Below are 26,679 nucleotides of genomic sequence, written 5' to 3'. Positions count from 1 at the left end.
TGAAAAATTGCTGCTGCTTCCAAAACTCTTCTATTTGAGCACAGAAATATGTGAAGTAAATCAGCTTCGCTCCTGTAAGTGCTGTGATTTTGAAGAGCTCGACTGTGGGGAGAGGGAGCAGGAGGTGCAGGCGGGGCACTGCCAGCTCCCTTCGCAGGGTTCCACCCGAGCTGCGTCTCCTGCAGAGGGGTGACCGGTGGGTCCGGGTGGATGTAAACCCCATAGCTGCACATTCCTTTTCACGTCCGTCATGCAGTCACCTACAACACACACATCATCTTTCACAATAAAGCTGAAAGTTCACTTCTCCAACAGGTCTTTGTGGAAGAAGGGTTTTACTCTTTTCCTGGTACCTGTTGTAAAGTGAGTTTGAATATGTCGTGCAGCCATGGGCGATGCTGTAATTTCCAGGTAACTTCCACAAGGCCACGAAGTACACATTGGATCGTCCTTCTGACCACTTACTCCAGTCTCGGCTCTCTCCTCAGAGCTGGAGGGGCAGATGGCGAGACGAGAGGACTGTACCATTCAGCCGGAGTTGTCCTGTCTCTGGACCTACAGGCAGAATCCAACCTGAAGGATTTTTCAGCGTCAGGAGTAATTTCTTAGGAAATTGCACACCTCCGGAAAGCCGTGTGCTCTAAAGAAAGACACGCGCTTTGTGAAGTCGAGGGTGGCAACAGCAGACACTGTTACAAAGCAGTAGTCCCCAAAGTTCCCATTACTGAACCTGAGTTAATGTCTTCTGAAGGTTCACTTCACTTCACTGGAGGAAAAGTAGTTGTTGAAAAGTTGACCATTTAAATGTGGTCTCGTAGCATTGTCACTGATTTAACCTTCAAGGACTAGAAGGCAAGTAGGTAAAAAACTAGAAGAGAATCCATGGTGGTTGTGAGGCTGATAGGTGTTCGTTACATCCTCAGGTGAGCGAGCCCTTGGGTGTGGAGTTCGCCTCTTTGTCTGCAGAAACAGGAGTGTTTGCAAATGCTCGTTTAGGAAGCTATTTGGAAAATGTGATTAAAAGGCGAAGAGGAAATCGTACCCCTTCATGAACAGACTGCTTCGACAGCTTCGGATCTCTAAAGTCTTTCATCTTTTCTGCTGAGCTAATTAGGATTTCATATAACCTAGTGTCATCATTTAACTTATAGGATAGTCATTCTCTTTAGAGAATTATGCTACTGAAGCATGTTCTAATCAGCCGGCATTAGTCCTGTTGTGTTGAGTATTAGCAGTAGAATGTGTGTGGGGTTTGGGACATGTGAAAAGGAGTCAGACTTTAAATGCCAGACCAGACCAAGAGCTATTCTTCTGGTGCACACAACCAGGGATTTACCAACGCGGCTGTTTTTTCAGATTGTGCATATGACTCTTTTATACTTAACTATAAATAGAAAAGACACGCAAGCACTGGTGTAACCTTAGTGCCTTTTCAATACATATTTAAATTAACTGGCATTTGCTTAGGGACTTCAAATTCCTCATTATATATGCAAAGAAAATTAGTGAGTAGTTTTGTAAGTCACACAAAGTATACAATTTAGTTTAAAATCAGGTTTTAAGGTATTTACTCAATTACTTACAAATCGTATAAGTGCTGACAAGTCTCTGAAAAGTAGCGCAGGGACATACTTTATAAAATCTCAGACAATATTCTTTAATTTATGACTTTTAAAAATCGATAATATATACCTCATTTAGCATTGCTTAGGTGCAGATCAAAGTGTCAATGCATGCAGGTCACCACAGAGGTGGTTAAGCTGCGCTAGTTAGGACTCAAGTTGATAGTACTTTCAAAACCTGTCCATTGCAGCTGAAATATTCCATCCATTTTGTTGCCTAAAATCTATGTTTTGGAAATGCGAAGAAAGATTTTGGGGATTTCTTTACTTACTTTGTTTGAGGGGACTGTGCATTATGTCATTTTTATAATGCTTTAAATAATAAACTGAAATATTACCTGTAAATAGTACTTTCCAAATAAAAGCGTATAAAAAATTGACTTTGAGCTGCCTCATCTGTGAGCACAGTAGGTCTAAATTCCAAGTGTTTGCAGCAGAGTTGCTGTCTTTATTTTACTGAACTCATTATTGTGCACCTAGGAAAGGGTGTCCTTTTTATGCATGTGCCGTAGTTACCTTTGCAGTGAGCTGGCGGGCCAGCCAAGGTCAAGGTCAAGGTGAGGAGCTGTTACAGCTGTGTGAGATCATTCATCCTGAGCAAAGAGAAGAGAGAACCCTTTCCTGCAGCCTGGCTGTATTTGTAACTCATGCAAGTAAATTAATTTTCAGTTAAGAATTATTTATGCCATTAAGATATTGCAACAAAATCCCTAATAATATAGCAGAATTGACTGAGAGATTGTGCTTCAGTTCTACGTAGCTGCAATGGCAGTAGTATTTGGTGATGCTGTTAGTCAGACAGGGCTTACGACTGCACGGGGCTCCAGTAAGATGGTTTCTGCTCCGTGATCCCACAGCTTGACTAAAGACAAGAGGCACGTGACGATACAGAAGGAGACGGCGCTGGTCAGCATGAGGGGAGGGCTCTCACCACACCTGCCTAATCCTGCCAAGGTTTTGTAGACAAAGAAGTTAAGAACAGTTTTATTGCGGGGAGCTCTTTTCAAGAATGAAGAAGGTACAAAAATGCTGATGTGAGAACTTAATGGGCCTAAATAGAAGCTGACATTTTTGCCAAATCAGAGGTGAGAGCTGCTCTGTCAGTGTTTAAAGAGATCTGATTGATAGGGAGATTGAGGAGGTGTTCGTGTCAGGGGAGGACGCGAAGGCTGTGGAAGTGAAGGCAAACTTTTTACTCTTCCTTCACTTAGAGTGTATTTGCATGTTTTCCCAACAAACTATGACGATCTCTAGTTGTCAGTCATCTAAAGCTTTTTTTTGCTGCACATATACGTTCCAATACATAGAAAATATAAAACCTGTATTTTGTCTCTTAATTGAGCTGGAAAAAACCCTCCATAACTAGAAAAGCAAATGGTGTCAGTTGAGGATTCTGTTAACCCTGGCATTTATAAAGCGTTCTTACTTACAAAGACTACTTTGAGTAGCTTGAAATAGCAGAGCTGCTCAGATCATAGCGTAGATGAAAGAGGTGATCCCACGAGGAGTATCAAATTTAAACTAGTCACCTCTGGTTTGGCTTTTGAAATTTGACAAGAGAATCAGTGGTTGCTGCTGTTAGAAGTCTGAGGAAGCCTTTGGCTTACTAACAGTCTGGATATGAACAATTTTGAAGTCTCTTCATACTAAGGGACTATTAAGATGAAACAGTAGCTTTAAATTAAGTACCATCGTTCCCTCAATTTATCCTGAAGGAGAAAAGTAATTAGACTTGTTTATTTGAGAGAAATGAAAGATCACGTTACAGGGAATGCCCCTAAACTGACCCTGTGATTAAGCTGAATTTACCAGAGACTTCATCTCTCTCAGCACTTTAGCTCCCGTTCTTTTCAAGCATATCCCCTCTTGCTATTTAAACCGAAAAATGCCGAACCATGAACTAAATTTGTGTATTTTCCTGTTAGCAAAGTCAATGATCCTATGCCTCAGAAATCAGACGTCCTCTTTTTCTTCTATAAAGGTTGATATAACTTTGTGGCAAAGATTTCTAATGTAAGTGTTCAATAGAATAAAGGCAGCAACCTTTATTTCGTTAGCAGGGTGATATTCCTCTGGCTCTGCAGTTACATCCTTCTTTTCCTGCTTACTGCGGGTGAAAGGAACGCCTTGCTCTGACAGCCAGACCCGGGAAACTGCAGACATGAGGGTTTCAGGACTGTTGTGAATTAATTCCCAAACACTAGAGTGACAGAATAGTTGCCTTTTTAGCACATTGCTACCTCTTACCTTGCTGCGGGTGAGGCATTAGGTAGAAGAATTTTGAACGCCCTGTGTGTAGGCCTTGCGAGCCCCTTCGGACAGACTGCAGGGTCTGGGTCAGCTCCTACAGATGTGATTGAGGGCTGCACTTACTGCTAATGAGCACCAACAAGAAGGAAAGCAGAAGAAATTCTAAAGCCTCAGTAGCAATTAATACTGAAAACACCTTGTGAAATTGATTTTTTTTTTAAAGGATTTCTCTACTGGCTATTTTTAAACCAGTCGTTAAGTTTACTAAGTAACTAATTTCATTGATCTTTAAGAACAAAATTCACAAAGCCATTTAAAGAAACTGCTATGATAGCTTTTCCACATTTCCCTGATGAATATTTCACACTTTCATTAGTTTTCTTCTGCTTCTATTTCTAGTTAGGGCATGCAACTCGTTCCATATTTAAAGACTGTTCAGTAGCATAGCTTCAAGCCAAACAGTGGCCGTGTTTGAGACCAAATAGCTTTGTTGAAAGCCAACTTTGTCTTTACTGTACAGTATCAGACTTTAAATGAAGGTCATCTAAATGTGAGGAAGTACAACGTAGGTGAAGGCATTCAGCATAAAAACCTCAATTTTTTTATTTCTGGTTTTGTCACCTTCTGTGCAACTTATCCACATGGTTTGATCTGTTCCTAGCTTTTCTGTTTTCCTTCCTGTTCAGACAGTGGGCTGAGCAGGATTCCTGCTGCCTTCTCAGATGTTTGAATACTATAGATGTACGTAGCTTTATCTGATCCGAGTGTCACATGAGGGATAGGTGTGTTTGAGTAGCTGCAGCGATGGCCCTCCCATCCGACAGCAGAACAAGATGGTAATTGTAAAATAGGTTGTGTTTTACATGCTGGATGCAGTAATTTACAGATGTGTGCATGGGGACAAAATGGACTTGCATTTGTATTTATATGAGGAAAAGCACAAGGGAGGAGAATCTGGGTATCAATCTGTACAAGGGAAAATGCCGTTTCATTTACGTGTTAGTCTGGTACATCCGGCTTCTTCAGATTCCGCTGCGCAGCTTCTCTCTTGGCTGTTCCCCGGGCAGCCCCTGAACACCAGCATTCCTCTTTTCTCTCTGACTGAAGGAGGTTTATGCTTCTCTTTTTGTTTATGCTGCCCAGATGGCAAAATAGGCCAGATCGTAGGATTCTCCAAGTTAATATTCTTTTGGATATGTACGAAATATTCCTGTCTGGGGGTCCCAGTGTGGCTTCCTGCTTGTTCTCCCAGCAATTCACACTAAGTGATGTTGGCAAGGAATTAATGCCTAGCTATCCTGGTTAAGTTAAGCAGACTTCAGTTATGATTTATGTCCATATTCTGATGTTAATACACAGTCACATCTCACCTATCACAGTTATTTTACGTTACTAATGAGTTAATGAGTCACACACCCTAAGCGGTTTTCTTTGCAGCATCACAAGAGAATTTAAGGAACTGCAACTTTAGGCAACTTCTTTGTAAATCCTTCCGTTGTTTCCTATGGGACTGTGGGGCTGCTGGGTGTGGGGAATAATACTGAACACGACATGGGCCGGCGTAGCAGCTGTCTGAAGACCACTCAGGTAACGCCGGCAGTGACCGTTCAGCGCTCTCGCAGGTCCAGGGCTACGTCAATAGCTATTTTAGTGTATTGATGGGAAGTGCTGATAATCAGCGAGAATTCAGTCCAGCTCTGTGGAATTAGAAAGTGCTTGATTACTGAAGAGAAACTTCCAACTTATGTAGACTTATTTTATGCAGTGTGACTGCGAGTCTGACACATTTCTTCTTTGTTAAATCGTGGCATTTGGAATTAAGCAGTCTGAGAGGGAGAGAACATTTTCAGCATATAAGGAACTGTTGTCTTAGTGTGTTTCGGACTCTTGCATCTAATGTGCTGTTCAGTTTGTTTAGAGGACTTTGTCATTGACTTTAGTTGATATATTTTCACAAACACTGCAATTTAACATCATAATTAATGTTTTTCAAGTGCTTGGAAAATATAAACCGTTGTATCAGTATAAAATTATTACTAAGGGCAATGAAATCAACATTATATGGTGATTGATATTTATTCTAAAAGCGCTTTTGCTAACAATTCAGCATAAGAGGGAAAATACTGTGGAATCAAAGAGACCTGGAGAGCTGTGGTCCTCATCAGAAGGCAGTTTTTGCAGGCAGTGCTGGTGTTCATTTTCAGAACTTACATAATCATACACAAAATCGTCACTCTCCAGCAGTCCCCAGAGAATGTCTTGCAGCCTTTGTAACCGTATCAGCAGCCTGAGCCTCGCACGGAAGTTTCTGAGGTCCATGGTAAAAAGTAATGCTGACTTCCTTCCATGCTGATATTAAAAATTTATTTAGCCTAGAGATATTAAGTGGAAATTGAAGATGCTCAAACCCAGGTATGGCTTGACATCAGACAGACTTAGTTTGAGATATAACTATAACTTAACATCTGTATAGGAAGATACTATAAGAGGCTATTTTGAACTTGCTCCCAAAGTCTTGGATCAAGGTCCTCCAAACATTTATTATATTTGGTACTCAATAGCAAAAGTCATAGATTTAGGTTTAGCATAATTAGACACAAAAAATTGCCGTCCATCCTTAGAATGAGACGGTTGCTATGCACGGGAAACCTTGGAAAGAGTGGGCTTTTGGGGAAGGGGAGTTGAAATCAGCTGTTTGAGGAGTGCTGAGGCAGTGTGTAACGTATGTTTGAGATCAACAGACCATGGTTCCCCTCGGCAGGTTCTCCCTTGGAAAGGGCTTACCTCTTTTCTACTCCTGGAGGAGAGCAAATAAACACTGGTGAAAATGGGCTCTTGAGCAGGTTAAGGACATTCTTTAAGAACTGTTTGAAAACAAACCCACTTTTCGGAAAGCTTTCAAATTGGTTGCAGAAAGTGATGGTGCAGAAGAGGTAACTTTCTGAAAGTCGTTTATTTTGGTGATGTTTCCTGTTTTTTAAACAGGGAAAGCATCTAAAACACAGTTCTAGAAAGTAGTGAGTGTTATTTATATATTTGTAGGCCTTTTTATGTCTTCTGTCTTGAGGCTGCAGTAATCATTAAGGCAGTTGTATTAGGACCACAGAACAATTTTTGTTCACGAAGTAAATCAAGAGAAAAAGAGAGTAAAAATTGCACACTAGATGCTGACTTGTGCATCAGTACTGATGGAGTTGTACATGGTGCTAGAACATGAACTGCATCCTGTGGCTGCTGCTTTCCGTATTTGCTAAGCCTCGGTGTGGTGGCATGGAGCCAAATCTGTTAGTTTTTCACCACATCACTGTTTCTCAATCAGTAGGGAATCCCCAGTTTACTTACCAACAAAGACCTCACCTTCCTTTTCAATTGATGCCAAAGGGGTGGAGTTGGACCTGAACAGAATATGATGTTATTTAACATTGCATGTCCTCGAGGCTTTCACTGTATACATGCATGTTGACTGATTCAATGTTTCCGTGAATTTTACCCGGAATGGATGTTTTGTTTTGTGACAATAATTACATAACATTATAAAAATCCCATCATTTAAACCCGAAGCTCTCAACTCCGTGATTCTCATACGAATTCAGAATTAGTTTGTTATGTGGTGTACAAAGGCAGTTTTGTTTCAGACACAGTACGTCCTCCTGGCTGGAGGGGGTGGTCTGCCAAGGAATGAAATAGAGAGAAAGACACGTGTGGTGCTGAGGAGGTGAGTGGGAGTCCTATAAAATGTATAACTGTGTTATGCTTAAGATTTTTTAGCACAATCAAAAATAACTCTGTGTAAGGCAAGAACAGAGGGTGTGTTTCACTACTGCAAACCCAGATTCTGCGGCAAGCGAGGATTTATGCACATCGAAACACACAAAGAGGTCTGTTCTAGCGCTTCTCAGAGCCAGCCGAAAAAGGGTTTTGTGGGGAAGTCAGGGTGTGGCATTTCGGCCGAAGTTCAAGAATCAGTTCCATTCCATGGTCACATGCAGAAACGCCTCAGTCTAATCGAGGTCCATCCAGATCCCTGAAGCCCCACCCTGTGCTCCAAGCAGCCGTGGGCTCACTTGGAGATGAGATGCACAGGGCCAGTTGCTAATTAGAACACAAATCCTTTTTAACGGTGGCTTACATGGTCCCTGGGAGTTTGAGTCCACAGTTTAATCACGGTTTATCTAGACATCATTTGCATACAGTTCAAAATTCAGTTTATTACCAGCATAAAAACATACCTCTGTTTCTGGAAGGTGTCTGTGGAGCTGGAGAGGATGGTCTGCCAGGAGCTGGCGTGGGAAACCAGGGCAAACGGGTGAAGTTTACCAGGGGAAACTGGGGAAGGTTAAGAATATTACCTGCTGTCAAAATCTGTTTAATATGCTATGTCGCTATCAAGTCACGATGATGATTTTGAGCCAATTTAGCAACAACTTTCTTCTCAATCTGGCCAGCAGGCTGGAACCAGAATGAAGCGAACACTTTCAAGAGGAATTTCCATGAATGTGTGTATCTGTAGGTGTGATTTCAAAAAAAAAAATCACTTTAGTGAGTACATTTCTAAAACTGTATTAGAACAAAAGTTGCATTAATGGAAACTTCCTGATGAGAATTAAAGTTAAAATCTTATTAGTGAATTGAGTCCTTAATTTGCCTGAATATGATTTACTGCACTGCTGTAGACGCCTCACATTAAAGCCAAGCTGCAAAGGGAGTTGGTGTTGATAAGTCTCATTACCATCAACAGCATCACCTCCAGTGGGAGAGTGATAGTGATAGTTATAGCACGAATGTAAACAGTAGAAGTGATCACACCACGACTTCGGATCCTCTCCTGCTCCTACTGAATTCCAGGGCAACGCTCCTGTTGGCTCCAGCAGCAGCAGCAGACACGGGTCCAGCTGGATTATCTGACCAGAAGGTTTCTCCTTAACTCTGCCCTGGCCGAGCTGTGTAGGCAAATTGTTAAAAGCTCTGATGCATAATCCAGAAATCTTCACAGCTGAACAGTGCTGATTTATGCACTGTCTACTGGCAGCAACGATTTATTAGCGAGAGGGTATTCACTTTTTCGGCTGCATCGTGAAAAATTATGCATGTTTCATCCAAGATTTTTTCCTCAGTTTTCTCTTTCCCTAACAGTCTTTAAATTTATAATCTTAAAACCACACCTAGTGTTGAATTATTTTGTTATTTATTCAAATAATAAAGATGTTAAATTCACTTTTTTTACAGACCGTAGTTTTTTGAAAGAGTGCTTAGAAGGGATATTTTTAAACTACATCAACTATGTGTTGCCATTAGCAGAGTTTCAGGCCAAAATACCATGGTTTTGGCTTTTCCATGTCAAGGCCAGGAATGCAAGATGATTTATGTGTCTTTGGAGCCCGTAACAACATAAAACCATCTGTAAATGGTACCACCTACATTTCTGTGTATATATTGAATGTATTTTGTACCACTATCTCATACCTGAAGTAAAATGAGTTTGGATGCCCTGGATCGCTCTGTGGAGAATGCTGTACATGAGCACATGCCAGGAAATCCATGGCCCCATGCAAGGGTCTGGAGGCAGGTGTGCGGGGCTGCTTCCAGATAGGACGAAATACTGTGTTTATAGTGGCTGCGTGCTGTGCCTTCCTGGCTGGGGCTGTGCAGAGGTATTTGAGGGTGTGGGTCACAAGTTTATGGTTCTTGCTCCCTGGCCCAGCAAACGCCCTGCGCACATACTTAGGGAGAAATTGTTTCTGGCTTTAGTTCAAACAGATTGCATACGGGCCCTGTTTTGGCGAGCATACAAGTAAACTTAATGTTGACTTTCCAAAGTATGTCTACTCCCATTTGAAGTGGGATTTAACTTCAAAATTTAAAGGTAAGTAACATCAAACTTTTGATGAGGAGCTCGACTTCTGTCTGTCATTTGACACTGTATGGTATAAAACTGATTCCACATTATCTGTTTACCAATAAAGTAATTTTCTCCGATAACAGTCAAAATATTGGTTCTTATTCTGCATCGTTACTGGATTATATCCTTTGCGGCAGAAACAAGTGAAACCTGTGGTTTCCGCAGAGGGGGCATTCTTCTGTCCTTCCGTTTCGATTGCGTTCTTGTATGTGTGTGTAGGTTTTTATTTGTCTCAGTTTTTGAAAAGAGCTGAAAAAGGGGTTTTGTTGTTGTTGTTGTTGCTGACCCTAGAAGAGTGTATAAACCCAAAATATCCTCCAAAGTTTGACAGCCGGACAAAGCTTCTCGAGCAGCAGAACTGCCGGTCTGTGATTCCATGTGAGTCGGTGCCTGAATGCGCTGCTCCTCTTGCTGCCAAATCTTTCTGTGTAGAGATCACCTCTGAATTGTTCGCTGTTCACAGACGCTTTGTCCTCAGCTCTCTTCAGTGTTTCTACCTGCCATCAGCTGGGTAAAGATAACAGGGAGACACGGTGATAAGGCAAGTTTGTTTTCCTAGGAAACATAGAAAAATGATGAATGGACACTTTCTTATTTTGAGCAGAACAACTGATTAATATAATCAGCATCGCCAGTCCCATTTGGCACTCGCTGGTGTTTAAGTATCAGCAACAAAGCGTATTGTAAGAGGAAGCGATGTAGGCATGTTGTCATCATTTCACTGGAGGCTGTTAGGAGATGCATTTGTCAGATCTTGCTTCTACTTCATCTGGAAAGATCGGTTTGGCATGATAATCAATTCACATTGCATATTTCCAGTGCTCTCCCAGGTTGGAATTCTGTTTGCTTTGCCATTAAAAGATGTGAATGACTTTTTAATTTAAGTTATAAAGATTTGTGTGCGGATTTTCCTTAGTAAACCGAGAGCTGGAGGTCAGAAGTGTATTTTAAGCTGAAATGAAAAAAAGGTTAACTGTATTTTCTGACAGAAGAAATAACCCTTCAGTACTGTTCACCTTTTTTTTCATTTCCATTAATTTTCTTCCTACAACTTGCTGCTGCTAAGCACAAGGTCATTTTACTATGGAAAATACAATTTTTAGATGTACATTTAAAGGATGTCATATAAATTATTAATAGATTTCAGGAATCATAAAAACAAAATTCTACTTTGAGCTGTTTATCAGAATTGAGATATATTTGTGATACTGTTGATATCCGATATTTATTCTGCTCAAGCTCAAAAAGCAGTGTAAGATTTTTGCTAGAGGGCGTTTCTTAAATATTACTGTTCCCGTGGATAATGCAAGTTGACAGGATCTGTAGTCGAGGGGCAAGTCATCTGGAGTCTGCGTTCCAGGGTTGTATTTTGGCAGGCAGAGGACAGGTTGGAGACTCTTCGGCAGAATGGTAAACTTGTGCTGCTCTCAGATGCAGGTTTGTGCCAGGCACGCACGCAGACTTCAATCTATCCTGGCTGGGTGGGTGTCTGAAGTATAGTGTGGAAAACCAGTCATTGAAAACATTCTTTGAGGTGACATCAGATATGAAAGCAAAAACTTCTCCAGAAGCATCCTCTGAGGAGTGTCTGTGTCTCTGGGTGTGAGCGGAGGAGGATTCTGCACGGCACAGGTGACCGGCGGCATAGTTTACTTTCCAGACCATCCACGTTGCTTTCGAGGCTCTGTGAACTGTTCTTGAAGTCTGATAGAACAGAACAATCTTCACACATGGTTTAACTACACTTCCAGTCTGCCAAGTCTAAGTTAGGGTTTTTTTTGTTGGTCTGTACCTGAACATTGTTCTGCAACTGTTTTTGAGCTTTCGTATGGGTGGGTCGCTGAGCGGTAGCCAAGGACATGCTTTTCCCTTTTTAATCATGGAATTAGCTCCAGAGTGAGGAACAAAGAACTGTAGCCTCCAGTGAAGCTCGGAGCCTGCCAGGGACAATGTGGTGGAGAGGTTTGTGTATTGCATTGCCAGCTGTTCACGCAAGAAGCTCCTTGCTGCTTTGCCCTGTTGAAAGTAGGGATTTGCTCTGGAGGGACTGCAGTCATTGTGTTGGGGGCAGCGTGAGCAGGACACCACCACCATCGAGCGCCCCAGTTCAGGCTCAAGTCGTTCAGATACGTGTGAACTGAGCTTTGGCTTCCTGATTTCCAAACTGCCTCTCCTAAAACAGCACAGGCCTCCCCCACCCTGCTTCTCACCCTCAGAGTTCAGTTCATGACTTCAATTTGCCCGTTGTTCTACCCAAGTGACCTCGGAGACCACTGCAACACAGCAAGGCAAGCTGGGTCCTGGAACTGGTTGGAGGTAACTGGGGAGAGAAGTTTGGAACAGGAGAACATAACACAAGAAGAGGGTCACTATCCAGTGTAATAAGGGACGGAAAAGAAAGGGGAAGCTGATTACGAATATGTTGACTTGAAGGAAAGTGCAAAGAGCAAAGCCAAAACTGGCAGTGGAGCATCCTGCCAAATGTTTCCTGCTCGTGAAGGCAGCCCCCAGACTACATGGAGCCAGTAATTATTCAGCAGCTAAACGGGGAATAAAGTCCGGGTTTAGAAGGCTGAAGGGGAGAGCTCTACTTTCAAAATAATTGGGAAGCGATGTTGCAAGTAGTGTACCTGTAAGTAAAAAATGCGTCATTTAGCTTAACAGCACCATGCCTAGAAACAAGGGTTGCAAATGGGTTGGACTGGGAACACAAGTGGATTTCTTAGCTAGTTTTCACAAGTGAAAAATACTCTTATGTGTAATATTGGCACAAGATCACTGCTTGCAAGGAGTATTACGTTCTCTTGCTCTTCCCATCTGTGATATTGACCCATCGGGAGAGGTTGTAAATACAAGCATAGCTTTGTGGGCTGGAATTTCTTGGGGTAAATCATAGTGCTGGTACTGGTGTTACAGGTTTTTAATGTGCTTTCCTGTATTTTCTTGAGACAGGAGACCCTATACGTGTAGAGTCTCTCATGTCTAGTTCTAAGAACTGCATTGGACAGTGTGTTATGGCTGTGCATAAATAAAACATCAGCTAAATTTTTGTGCAGTCTAATTGGGGAGAGGTTGGGGAAATATTGCTGATTATTCTTTAATATCCTAATAAAACATTTTGGCATAACTGTGGCTTCTAGCTTCACTCAATTAAGTGAACAAGTCCTGAGCATGCACAAAGACCTGTATTAAACTTGCAGATAGACCTGAGGAGAAATTAAAGTCAATGAAATGAGACTAGCTACTGCCAAGAAGAAATTAAAAATGAAATATAATAAAACCCACAACCTGACAGACTTTTTTTTTGTTTAAATCAGGCACCTTAATGGAGTAGTACTGCTCCTTTTATTTTCCTCCCCCTCCTGCCTCTTCCTGCAGTATTTCGGTGCAGTGTTTTGTATGGACCATGCCCCAGGTGTTTACACGTTCTGCACTTGCTGTGATCTGTACAAATTCTGTGCTCAGTTTTCCATCCTTTCAGGAATATCAAGTCTCGCAGCCCCTGTCTTCCCACCCCCATAGTAACTCTTTAAATTTGGTGCTCGGCTTTTGTATTTCTTCAGTTGCTGTTGCCGATCCGTCAGTTGTGTTCTCTCGTGGTGCCCGGTGGGTACGCTCACACTCCGGGGCACAGCGAGTGGCCCTTCAGCGGTTGAAGGGCTTGCAAAGAAAAATAGTAATTATCCATTAACGAGACCGGGGGAAAGGGAGACAATGAATTTCTGCTCTGCTATTCCCGTGCCTCGGTGTCTGCCGACAGTTTGTAATTTCTGATCTGCAGTCTCTCCCATCCGTGAGTTTATCTGTCTGGGAGTAGCAGGTGACAAACAGCAAGTTTACAGCTGAGAACACCCGGGCAAGTGTTCTTCATTGTTAAAGTTTAATAAGTTTAAATGGATGTGGAGTTTTACATATCCCGGGCCTGGTGAGCCTGGAGGAGGGCAAGGTGGGTCCCAACAGACCGTATGTCACCATCTTGGGTTTCACGATTGTTTCCAGGGCAAAGAGCACACGAGAGACAATTTGACTGTTCCTGAGTAAATGAGGTGCAGCTCTGTGTCCAGGAGGCAGTTTCTTTAGCCCTTCTAAAGGACAGCCAAGTGCAGTGGTATAGGAAGAGGCAGAAACAATGATGTGCGAGAACAATGTTTCCCTTGCCATCTAACCTACTCAGCTGAAATTCCAGTCATATAACTAAATTGTAAGTGTTAAGTTTACAGGGAGACTTGGGAAAGCGGAGGAAGGCTCAGAGAAATACTGATAAGAGGTTGTTATGAGTGCTTGTTTGATGAGTAACTGCAGAACGATCTCCCGTGGCAAGGGGTTCAGTCCCTCCCAGAAGAACAAAAATGATCTGGTAGCAGTTTTGTCATCGCAGATATCTGGATGAATTTTGTGTGCTGAAGGGGAGCTTAACACAGCAGCCTACAGATCCCTAAGACATTTCCCAGGGGAAAAGGATTAACAAGGGCAGCGCTGACATCTGATAGCTTTTGACTGTTGGATGTTGATAAATGTTAATCATTGAAGAAGCTTCCATGAAAAATCAAAGTTTTACTTCTGTACAAAACTTGTAAGAGGCGAACCTATGAATCTAGTAGTTTTATATGGTATGTAATGCTTCATTGTTCATGTAGCATCTAACATAACAGCATATAATTCATACAGCATATAACACAACGAATCCTGAAGGATTTATTATACTGTGAAATGTTTCATGTTTGTCTTATGCCTGAGAAGAGACAGGCATAAGACAAACATGAAACATTTCACAGTATAATGGAAGGCAGATAGGTGGAAACAGGGGGTGCAGAGAGTACTGTGTAAGGAGGAGAAGGCTACTGAGCAAACCTTTTTCTTAGAGACAATGCTGGATTGCCACAACTCATTAAATGCCCAAGCGCAGGGGAACCAGGATTCTTCCCAGCTGCCACCTAGCAGGGACATTGCTGTCTCTTTATACCAAAACATTCGTGACCATTAACAAATACAGTAGGGAGTGCTAATTAGCTTCTAGCATCGTATCCTTTCTTTCTTTCATTTTTGAAGTGTGGCTTGGAGTGAGGAGGGCGAGAGTAGGACATCTTATCAGTCTGGCTCTGAACAAGCCTTCAGAATATTTTCCCTCAGTGTTCAGAGGGACACTTTATTGCTCAGGGTTTGCTTGGGACAGAAACACCACTGTCTGTTGCATCACAGGAGCTTTCCCAAGATTCTCTTTCTCCCATTCCCCCAGTAAAAAAGGCATCTGGTGAAGAGCATCACTGGGCAAACCGGCTTCGGTGCTCGAAGCGAACACCTCATCACGCAAAGGCATGGAGCCTTAAGGTAGTGTTGCTTCATCTCTTTGACACGCACCTCTGCCGCAGCTCAGTGCCGTGTGCGTACAGCGAGCAAGCCGGCCTTAGCTGGTGCTGTAATAACTCCCTTTCTGCTACGGTCCAAATTATAGTGTGTCGGAAGTATTCCTTCCAGATATTCATCAAAATGTGAGTGTGTTCTTGCCACTAGCAGCAAATCTGAGTCACGCCCTTAGTGTGGCAAAGAAGGAGGTCGTCAACAGTCTGAAGCCAGAAAGCGTGTGCTGAAGTCCGGAGCAGTGTGAGGAAGAGGTAGGCAGGAGGAGACGAAGTGCCGCTCAGCGTCCTGGTGGGAGAGGGTAGGATGTGGGTTGCAGGACAGAGGAATGGGGAGCTGTGGGATCGCCCCTGGACTGTCTGGATCTGATGTTCTTCATTCACAGCGACGTGGCAACCACAGTGATGTGTCAGTATGGAGAGCTGAGGGGCAGCTGCAGTGGAAATCGAGACCCGGGCAAGTGAGGCTGTGTTTGCTTTGTGAGATGATATATGGGTAGAAAAGGAAAAAGGGAAAGAAGTGAGGTGGAGACTGTGGAAACCCGGTGGTTTCAACATGTCTGCATCCTGAAAGCACTGCAGGGCGGTCACTTGCTAACCCGTGAGTCCCCAAGATTAACGGACATGGAAGTGCCACGGAGCCCTGCTAGAAGCAGCAACCTTTCCAGGATTTCTTTCTGTTCTCGAGGCAAGCTGTTGTGCTAGTCTTCCCTCAGTCCACCCTGCGCTGCCATCTTTTTTGTGATCCCCACTTCCCCACTTCTCGCTGACCTATTTTTGCTGTTGATTTCTCCACATTTGTGGAGAAAATGGAAATAATGTCTTGATCTTGAACTGCTTGTGTATCTGTATTAGTAAGCCATGGATAAGTAGAGGTTGAATGCTTCAAGGAGGCATTCTTCCCTTTCCTACCACCTTCTGTTTCTCTTCAGGTTTTAATCTCTGTGGGTTAGAAAATGCCAGCAGACTATGGGGATTGCCAGAAACTAATAATAATTAAAATTCCTTACTATAAAAAGCAGCGTATGCTGTTTGAGCTGAAAGCATTAGAGCACTTTCCAAGAATTCCAGAGTTCTGAATTCTGCTGTGACATTTGACTTATAACATGGTAATTTTTTTTCAGCTTCAGCGCAGTGTAATGACAGTAAGTCCCAGTTTTGTAAATAAGTTCCCACGCAAATTCTTCATGACATCGCGTGTGGGAGCTCACATAATCAAAAAGGAATGTTCCCTTCTTCTTCGTGTTTCTTTACAAACCTGTCTCCATCATTTAAACTAACGTCAAATTTTCTTTCAAGATGGGCGTCTACCTGCCTGGGCTGCTCGATCTACGCGTGGTTACCTTCATTAGCCTGCAGAAGTACTGTATTATTAATTGACCTCATTGATAATCAGGTTAAAAAGAAAAAAAAAGGAAACCTTTTTGTAATATTAAACAGCACAACCGAGTTGCTGTAGTCGATTGGACTGGCTAATCCAGGTGCTTTGGTGGCAACTGCAACCTCAGAACTGGCTTAACTAGTTACGTAGGGATTCCCCAGCTGACATGTTGACATGAAAGCAGCACAGCTGCCTTCATCCCCGGGCTCAGCCAGAGGTTCAGATCGCAGAGGTGGAAAGGAGAGAGCGAGACTTCGGCTCAGGTCTGTTCTCTTGAGTCTGTGCTCCGTCAGTTCCTGTGGAACTCTGTTAAGGTCCTTTCCAATGCAGTTCATTTAAGATGTGCTGACCTGTTTGTGACTGATAATGGAGACCAAGCTTCAGGGGCAAAATGGGTAATTTAAATCCACTTTCCCCCATCACCGATGGGTTGACACTAAACTATAGCTATGAATTTATTTTTATATGCCCAGAGCTCTATAAGCAAAATCTGCATCACGAGACTAACTTCAGAGCAACTCTTTGTAGTTTATCACTTATGCACAGGACAAGCAATCTATCCCTTTTCAGTGATGCGTGTTTGGTTAATGAACATTGCTTTTACCTTCATAAAACGTTGTTGATACTTAGATATTAGCTTCACGAAAAGAGAGCTGTGTTAAAACAAAGACATTCCATCTATTAAGTGGTTCTGTTGCAGTGCTGCAGCGTGCTCAGGGATCGTGTTCCACTCCGAAACTGCCTGCCTTGTCCACAGCGCCCAGACTCCGGCCAATCTGGGATGGTTTGGCACTGCCGCGCGAGCACATTTCCAGAACCAGATCGAGTGTTGTGCTGCCTGACTCGCTCTTGCACCAAAGCGCAGCGGAGGTGTGTCAGACTTGTTAAAGGGAACGTATTGCCAGTTTGGATTTGGGTGATGATTTGATTGTCGTTTACTGCCTTAGTGGAGTCGGACACTCATATTCGGTTTCTATGTTGCAGTGTGTCTGTTCCACCTGCCCTCTAAAGCAGATTTGTCATTGTCACTCAGAAGAATGTTTCCATAAGCTTCTTCTGAGATGGCCGTGCAGTATTGCTGCTACTGAGATCGGTCTGGGCTACACAGACAGCTGTGGCTCGGAGGGGTGGGAGCAGCTCTGCCTCGGGGACTGACACCTGAAGCACTGGCACCTGAAATTCCTTGTAAGGAGTCTAAAGAAAAAAACAAATTACGAAGCTTTGCATTGAAATGAAATGTGCTTTGAAGCAAACAGAAGATGTTTAAAGAAAATAGATATTCACGAGTCCTAAACGTTTAGTTGTGGCACCACTGGGAACTTTGTTTTTCTTCTGTACTGCAGAGAATTCTGCAATACTTTGAATTCCTTGGCATTTTTCAACCTATGTCTCTTGTCATTAATTTTTTTTTAAAAGTTATTTTATTACATGGTGTCATAAGAAAAGATGAAGAGTAAAGTATGTATCTATTTAGTCCAGTGGAATGAGAAGGAGAATGGAAAACAAGGACAGAAGGGTCATTCCCAGCAATTAGACACCTCTTTCTCTGGTAACAAAGTAATTGCCAATTATACAAGTGAATTCAGATCAATGGTAACAGTATTTTCAGACCCTTGACTATACCACAAAATAACCTTATATTTTCCACAGGCACATACTCCGTAATTCTGTTGGATTTTAGATTACAGCATTTAATGACAGTTCTGACATTTTCCTGTGCTAGCCAACACATCAGTATTTGTTCTGCTTTTCTACTTTTTCTGGGTCCATATATACTCCATATAAAACTAAAACAAGGAGTCGTGCTAATGTTTCTTTTGTCGTGTCTGTTCAGCACTGAATACCGCACAGTGGTCTGTAAGGTGCTGTGACATATCAGTTACTTATAAATGACTTATGTGGTTCTGGTATTACAGTCGGAGCCATGTGGAAAATGCCACGACCATCTGCAGAGTGGAAATCTGGGAGCACTGTAACACCGTATAGAGCTCCCGTTCATTCCACGTGGCAGTGAAAGCAGTCTGAAGAGCAGCACTGTTTGGCTATAAAATGATTGAGGCTGACGATACAAATAGATTTTAGGAGTGTCTCCTGTGCGTGTCTGAAAATATCTGTGCAGTACCAGAACCGTATTTTATATGGGCTGCTTCAGATGTAGAAACATAAACAGGATTAGTATTATTCTAAGGAAAGCAACAGGATAGTCACAAACAAAGCAGAAGTTAAAATGAACTGGGCAACAGCTGAGTATTTTCTAAGAGCACGGCGTCTTCACAAGGAGCAGACATGCAGAGCGGTGGGGAAGCCTCATTTACAGCCTGGTCCTCCAGCACTTCTCCAGAGCCTTGGCCTCCTTGCGGGTCTAGCTTATGTAGTATTTTATTTTTCAGGTTACAGGTGTAATTTTTGTAGCCCTTTTTGTTTCTGAGAGCCAGGCAGTGAAAGAAATACAGGGGCAAGAGTTGATTCTATTTTTCATTTAGCTCAGGCGGACGTTTGGTTGCCTCCCACTCCCCTGTGTACTGCAGTAATACAGAGAATTCCGGAGGGACAAGGAGAGAATTCCATGATGTGCTTGGTGCTAAGAGGCCCACGGCTTGCCCGCTGCAGCTCCCGCCGTAGAAGGTCCTCTGAGGACACGACAAAGTGTGCATGTAGCGTTCTGCTAATTTACAGGAGGAACTGCGTAACCGGAGGCATGGATAGGGCTCAGGCGATACAGAGAGGACTGAAGTCATTTTTGCCTTGCTCTGGGCTGCACCTTCCGGAAGGAATGAAGTGCAGTATCTGCCCAAGGAAGTACAGACAGATAAAATTTTAATTTTAGTTATTCAGGGTCACCTGGTGAGCAGAGGACTGCAATGGAAAGCTTTCAAATTCTTTGATTCTCCTCCTGCTCTCGGAGAGCAAACTCCACCGATTCTTCCACAGAGGTGCTGTACCGCTTTCCTTGTTACTGTTCTACACCGCCTGAATAACCAGCTGCTGCCTCTTAGCTGTGTTTCCAGCCGTTAACTCCTTTAAGAGACAACTAAAACTGAGATAAACAGCATCCTGAGAAATCTTCTCCTTCCAGATAGTTGCTGTGATTACTGTGCTACTGCAAACTGGGAAGAGGGACATTGGCACCAGGCAGGATGAGGATGGATTTGTGGATACAGAGCGGTGGTGAAACTCCATGACTCTTGCTTGGCTCCTTTCGATGAGGATCTTGCTCTGTGTAAAGTGCCAGTAAGGAATGACAGAACCCATTCCTCTGAAAAAAGCATAGGAATCCCTGGTTTAGAATATAATTTATCTTTAGATGAAGGCCTTCCCAAAATATCTTTGTTTTGCCCTGGGGTTATTGCCAAAAATATGTTGCTGTGACATTTTATAAACGTACCTGCATCCCTAGATAACATTATTTTTGTTGTTGCTAAAAACTATTTAGAAAAAGAAACAGAAAGAGAGAGGTATAAACTCTGTCAAAATAAGTGCAGGCAGTTTCCTAGCAAAACAAAAGGGAAAGGGCAGAGATGGTGAAACAAAAGCTGGATTTGAAGTGCAGCAAAAATGGCTATCTTGCAAAATTCATTGCAGCGTGCGAGTTGGCTGCCGTGGAGAAAGGTGATTGAAATGCTCATCTTCAGGTTCAAGTGAAGAGAAGTTTAGAGGCATCCCGTAAAGTTAGGAAGGGATTCAGTAGGTTAAAGGCAGCCAGGAGGTCGGGATTGTTGAAGCAGCATAAATGAGAGAGCAACTCCTGTCTGGGGATGAGGAGAAACCTTAGGGAGAAGGAGGCTAAAAGTCGATGGAACAGAGGAGGACATCTGTGTTTAAAGTCAAAGTTGCCGAGTAAAGGATGTCATTGAAGCGTTAGGAAGGTGTTTCAAATTCTGTTTGGGGATAGATAAAATTGTGAGTATAGCAAAGAAATGTTTACTGTAATAAATAGCATTTATATAACATGTGCCTCATGAGATCTTTAAGTGGTTTACAAAGGCAACTACATATTTCACTTTTATGTTATAAGTCATAAACTGAGCAAATTAAGTGACTTGAGCAGTTACACAGAAAGTCAGTGGCGCAGCCAAGCTGCTGATCAAGAGCCACTACGTCCAGCAGTCTAAGTGTAAAGATGCTTGGCATAAGGTAGCTTTTCATCTCACAGCTGACATTTCTGTGGAGCTAAACCACGGGAATGCTAGGCTGCTGCGTTACCATCCCTACGTTACCTGAGTTCAAGGCATCACAAAACTATTTCTGAGCATTGGAAGCTGATGTCGAATGTTTATCACGATAGCTTGTAATTTCTCTTTGCCTTTTGTCTGCCTTTCACAGCATATTATAAGTGGCACGTCAGTAAAAAATAGATTCAGTCTTGCCAGCAACAGTAAGCAAAGGAGGAAGCAGTGATAGTTGGCTCCCAGCAATGTTCTCTTGGGAACAAGTCTGAACTGAGGCAGCTTTAGGGCTCTTTAGTTAAATTAGAGTTTCCCTTCAGTCCTCTACATGATGAGGTTGTTCTTTTAAGGACACCACCATTTTGCAAACATCTGAAAAAAAGTTGAAATACACACTTAGGAAATAAGCATCTTGTTCCTGTGCCTAGATTGTAGCAGATACAGGTTCACACTAGACGGAGAAAAGAGCTCTCGGTACCATACAAATGAGAGCAGAAACATCCCATAAAACACTTGAAGAAAACTGTCCCTGGCTGACAAGTTTTTATCTTTAAGGCGGAAAAATCTTGGGGGATGTAGCAGAAGAGCTGCAGATATCTTACAGGGAACAAAAGGCAGTTGTTGCCGTCACTGTTCCTGGGGTTCTGAGGCAGAGTTGGAATGCCGCTGTGCGTGTCAGTCCTCTCTACTGCCCACTATTTCACAGCACTACAGGGGGGAGAGTGTTAGAGACTGTTTACATGATTATTTCAGTTGTTTGAGGCTTCTTCCAGAAAACTCATTGTGTGTCCGTATCTCGATGAAAGTGATCTGCCACTTTTACCACTCTGCTGGATTCAGTTTGATCTGTGGATTAAGTTTACCTAAATCAAAGTAGACCTGGGTACATGTCAACCCCTCATTTTAGCATCGCCTTTTGCTGGTTCTCCTGTATTCCCTAGTCATTATATCTGTGACGTGGTGCAGCGGCTTCTTTGTAGTCGTTATCGTGACACCAGAATGCCTTAACAGTGCTTCCTCCGTGTGGCTGTCGCAACTGGAAAACCTTGCAGATTATCCTGGGTGAACGGGGTGAGTGGCTAAACAGAGAGTCATGGACAGTGTTAGATTTGGCATTGCGCTGTATTGCCTTCCAGCAGTGCTCGGTCCTGCGGTCCTCGGTGCCGCTATCTCCGACACGGTGTACTGGGGAGACCAGCACACCTCTGAGCTTATGAACTTACTGGGAAATGCTCCAATGTGAAGCGGCCACAGCAAAAAGAAGCACAAGTGGTTTAATCATAGGATAGTCATGCCACGGTGACTCACTGATCATGGGTGGATGGCTGCGCTCACATAGCCAGAGCCCACCAAGAGCTCCAAGTGTGGACAGGCTTTGGCGAGAAACTGAGAAGTGTGTGCAGACAGAAAGCCCTTTTTTCCATAACTATCAAAAGAGTCGTCTCCTTGGATGCCTGATCATGAGGATGGCAGCCCTCTCACTGTTTTGCTCAGAGCTGTAAGCAACCTTCAGTAATGTGGATAGTCAGAAAATACGCCAGACTTATGTAGTGGCCCTTAAGGAAAATTACTCACTGGAGCCATTTATACCAGCTTGTATTTGCAAGGAAAAAAAGATATTTTGGTCTAGCATTACAGCTCTTAAATCCGTAAAAACAAAAGTACTGGAAGTGTTTATGTATGCGTATTGAATGGGGTTTATGGGAGATAAAATGCCAACAATTTGCTGGAAAATCTATGTATAGATAAGGTGGAACTAAATTGCATCTAACTAATTGCATCTTCGTTGACCATTTTCTAGCTTCTCTCTTTCGGTGTCTGACTCCAGCATCATTTCACTAAATTTCCTATGAAATTACTGTTCTCGTATAGGTGTGTGCAGAGCTCACCTGCTTTTTATAACTCTAACAGTATCTCTTCGAGAAAGGAATAAGGAAAAAAATGTAAAGCACACAGTTTGCCAAAGAGCAGTAATGTCCCCTGACAGAGAGTTGGAAGGGGGAAAGAGGTATAGTAAAGCTCAGTGCTGTTACTTAAGAAGCTTGAAAAAGTGACCTCCACTGGAGGTGAAAGCTGCTTGAGGAAGCTGGTTAGGGAGGCGGAAATTGTGTGGAAAACGAAATTCATATTCTGTTGTAAAACTAAGCTAATACAGAGGTACAAACCCTGAGAAATTCTAGTTTGCACTAGGAAGAAGCAGTAATTGTAGGGTGGTGGAGTCATTCAGGTTCGAAGGGTCCTGAGGAGGGCTCCAGCCTCCCCTCGGAAGCAGGTGACGGTGAGGCCAGCCGGGGTTGCCCAGAGCTGTAGACAGTCTTATCTTTAAAACCACCAAGGGCAGAAAGACAAATGGAGGTGATAATATGCAGAAATTAAAAAAAAAATTAGTTTGTACTTTGCAGTGTGGTATAGCTTAAGAAAAAAACCCCCGACTGTTTGCACCGGATCTGCGGAAACTTTATGCTGTGGAAGGACTTGACAACAGGTGGCCTTTTCTGTTCAGAACAACCCGTCAAACTCCCAGGCTGTGCCAGTACATAATATGCTGTAATAAGGTACCTTGCAGAGTAAATAGAGCTTTAAGACACTCAATCAGGAGAGAGAAAATGAAAACGTTAAGGGTTGGATGTGCAAATTGAATGAGTTTTTAAGAATGGTTACCAATATTTGGCTTAATTTTGTCTCCTTCAGTTACAATTTTACAGTCCTGTGGTTTTTTTTGTACCACCGGTTAGTTTCTAAAGCACATAAAAGCTTCTTCAAGTTATTAATTTGGCTCTTTAGGTAGCATTGATGTTCGGTGATGTCCAGGAACATTGTGTGATTAACCCAGTGTCGCTGAGCGTGCCCGTGGCGGCCGGCTGGCGTGCGTGCTGTTTGTGACTCAGTGACCCGCGCCCCTGGGGAAGAGGTGACGGCACTAACGCTGTACAGGAGAATTCCCTGTGCACAGGGAATACTTGCTTCCAAAATGTTCCCAGAAAATGCCTGAGAAAGGAACACTGAAAAGCAGAATGCTTTGTGCTATGTATTTTACACTTTTTTTCCCTTCAGATACACAACACAGCGAAACTGAAGAGCCTGGTAAATGATCTCCATTTAAAGACGCCCAGAAACTAGAACAGAAAAATGAAAAAGTCTGGCTTTGAGGCCATTTACAGAGCTGGAGTGTGTGAGGCCAGAGCAGTCCAGAATTTTAACATCTGCATCCTGCTGCTGCTAAAATGTGGGTGTAGTCGCAGTTGTTTGCCCTTTCGATGCAAAGTGGAGGTTAATAAACATCCCTGACAATAGAAGCGAGTATGATTTAATCACAGCTGTTACCACAGACAGGACTGTGCCAGTTATGTTTGCATTGCATATACATATTTACAGAAACAAGTTTGTTCAGAAGAAAATTACCTGTCTGTGAATCTGTGCTTACTTCAAAGTATGTCTATTAAATACTTCTGCCATGTAGCAGAGAATGGAAATGGAAAGATAATATCACAATTTAAATATTTGTTTAAAATATTGAAACAAATGTTAAAAATAGGGAAAAAAAAGGTCAGTTTCTGGAGCATCTTCTTATTAAATATGTTTTCATAATGAGTGTGGACTTCCCGAGAGAGGAACAAGGGCAGAGGGCGGTTTCCGCACTAACTGTCGGATTGCTTATGAAGGTTCCTACAATGTTTGTCTTGCCCATTCCGTGCTTTGCTCTGCAGTCAGAAGCAGATTTCTGTGTTTTCAAGAGCTGTTCAAGCATAATTAGAGGCTCAGAACGAGTCGAAATCTCAGCTGGCGGCCTAGCAGTTTGTTTTCATGCTGCAAGTCATTCAAGATTTATACATGCATAACTTTTTGAGTTATTATTATATTATTATCCCCTTTTGGAGTAAGGGGATATCCTCAGTGCAAGTGCTCTTACACCTCTGTTTTCATGCAGGACACGATGCTGTTGGTGTCCAGCCATGTGCCATCTTCTGCCCCTCAACGTGGCAGAGCCTCCGGAGCTGCTGTGCTGCCGTCTCTGAGGCAGAGCCTGCGATATAATTGCAATAACATTATATAATGGTGCGTTCGTTTCGTTTGTAATACATTGCAGCAACAGGGTCATTTCTAAAAATACGAGCAGGCTGCTCCGGAGCCCGGAGAAGGTTTCCGTGGCAGAAGCTGTGCCGCGGGCGGAGGGCTGTGGGTGCAGATGGAGGATGGCGAGCAGGTCGGAGCGGGTGGCAGGGAAGGTGCCTCCGGAGGAAGCGCCTGACTCACCGCGTCCTCTAACCGGCTTTTTCGGGAGGGCTTTGGCAGAGTCCCCTGGCAGGGGTGGCAGCTGCCTCTTGGCCAGCAGCGCGGGCCGGGGCTGAGCTCCTCGCTGGCGCACCAGTGGCTCCCCCGGCCGCGCAGCACGACTGTTTGTTCAAGGGGTGCAGCGCACGGCTGGCTGCACACGCTGAATAAACCACAAAATCATTCCCCAACAACTTCAGATGCGGGACTTCTTAAAGCCTTTCTCTTCCCTTATATTCAGAGCTTTTTAATAAAGGGGTGCGTATGCTGCCTGAATTAGTTTCAGTTTCAAATACCAGAACGGTCTTTTTACAAACAGAGAACGCGCTGGTGCTGTACAATGCTATTTTTTCATGCTGTCTCAAGAAGAATACGAGTGCTGGTAAAGCAGATTGTACGCCGGTGTCTCCTGGCTGGCGGTTCCTCTCTCTGCCCCTGGGTAGCCGCAGGGCAGTGGTGGAGCACTGGCTGTCCCTGCCGCTGGCACGTGGCACGGATTCTGGCAGGGCAGTTGGAGAAGGGTCATGTAAGCTCCGTATTTGCCTTTTCCGTGCAGGCAGGAAGACAGAAAAGAATTGTTTTACTTAAAAACCAAGAAGTCGTTTATCTGCGTGTGTAACACGTACATTTGGGAGACCTCAGTCAACTTCTCCTTGAGACCAACTGGAACTATTTTGGCAGTGGCGTGAAAAAGGCTCCGGTGTAGACATCCTTCAGTTACACAATCTAATCTGTTCACTTACAAACAAAAGTACTAATTTTTAAATGAAATATGATACATAGTGAAACTTTAACTTCAGAAGTTGTAGTTCAAATATCACGGTTCACGCGCTCACCATCCAGCTCGAGTCATGACATTAAACTATATTTTGATAAGATCTCGTTACTTGCACTGTAGCATTACCAAGTACTGGCACAGCGACTTGCTCTGAAGATGCCTTCACCTTGTTGCTCTTCTGCGTCTCTCTAGCAGGCTGTACAAGACAGGGCTTGCGCTGCTGGAGGGAGGCATCGCCGTTCACACCCTTGTCTCTGGGCCTTTCATGACCATGCATGGGTAAAGCTGACCCTGCATATATATGAGTAAAGATTTTGCAAAGCTCACAATTTATTTGTCATTTTTAATATAATGAAGGCAACAACTGCTTTATTATCCCATAACTTTGTGGATGTAATAAACGTCATGCATGATTTGTAATCCTTGTTGAATATGCTTATGTAGGTAGAGATTATTTCACTGATTTTCCCAAATGATCTAAGCATTCGGTGATTACCCCTCTAATTTATTTCTGTGCCAAGAATAATGAGTAGGTTAACTGCTCATGATGCAGCTCTGCCCGGGGAGCAGAGGGAGGAGGTTTCGTGTGAGTTATGGCGATTGTGCTGGTGTTCAGGGGAGAACGAGGCCTCCGCTGCCCCTTTGCCCCTCTGCCCTGTAAATCTCTGTCAGCCCCCAATGCCGCCTCCAGATTACAGTGCTTTTAAAGATAAACAATTCATTATCTTCATAATCAATTTGTCGGGGTCATTAAGGCCTATTAGTGCAGCCAGGGCTCAGATACGGTTACAGAAACGGAAAAAAGTAGGCTGGAAAGGAAAATTAGCCTGTACTGGAGGAGAAGTGTGTGAAACAGATGTTTTCGGATGCTTTCTGTGGTGACTTAGGAGCCAGGTTGCTCCGTTTTTGCCTGGTCTGCTCTGTTTTTTGCCTGGCCTTGGCATATAGCGTTCA

The 26,679-nt window shown here is 43.3% G+C and overlaps 1 protein-coding gene across 12 annotated transcripts in view; it reads left to right on the top strand.

Annotated features, from left to right (window-relative positions):
- The window catches only part of TJP1 (tight junction protein 1), a 187,064-nt gene that overhangs the window by 80,744 nt on the left and 79,641 nt on the right, over positions 1-26,679 (top strand). The window lies entirely within an intron of this gene.

Source organism: Cuculus canorus, chromosome 12, assembly GCF_017976375.1.
Source record: "Cuculus canorus isolate bCucCan1 chromosome 12, bCucCan1.pri, whole genome shotgun sequence".
Taxonomy (NCBI): domain Eukaryota; kingdom Metazoa; phylum Chordata; class Aves; order Cuculiformes; family Cuculidae; genus Cuculus; species Cuculus canorus.
This window is presented reverse-complemented; position numbering and strand designations above follow the sequence as displayed.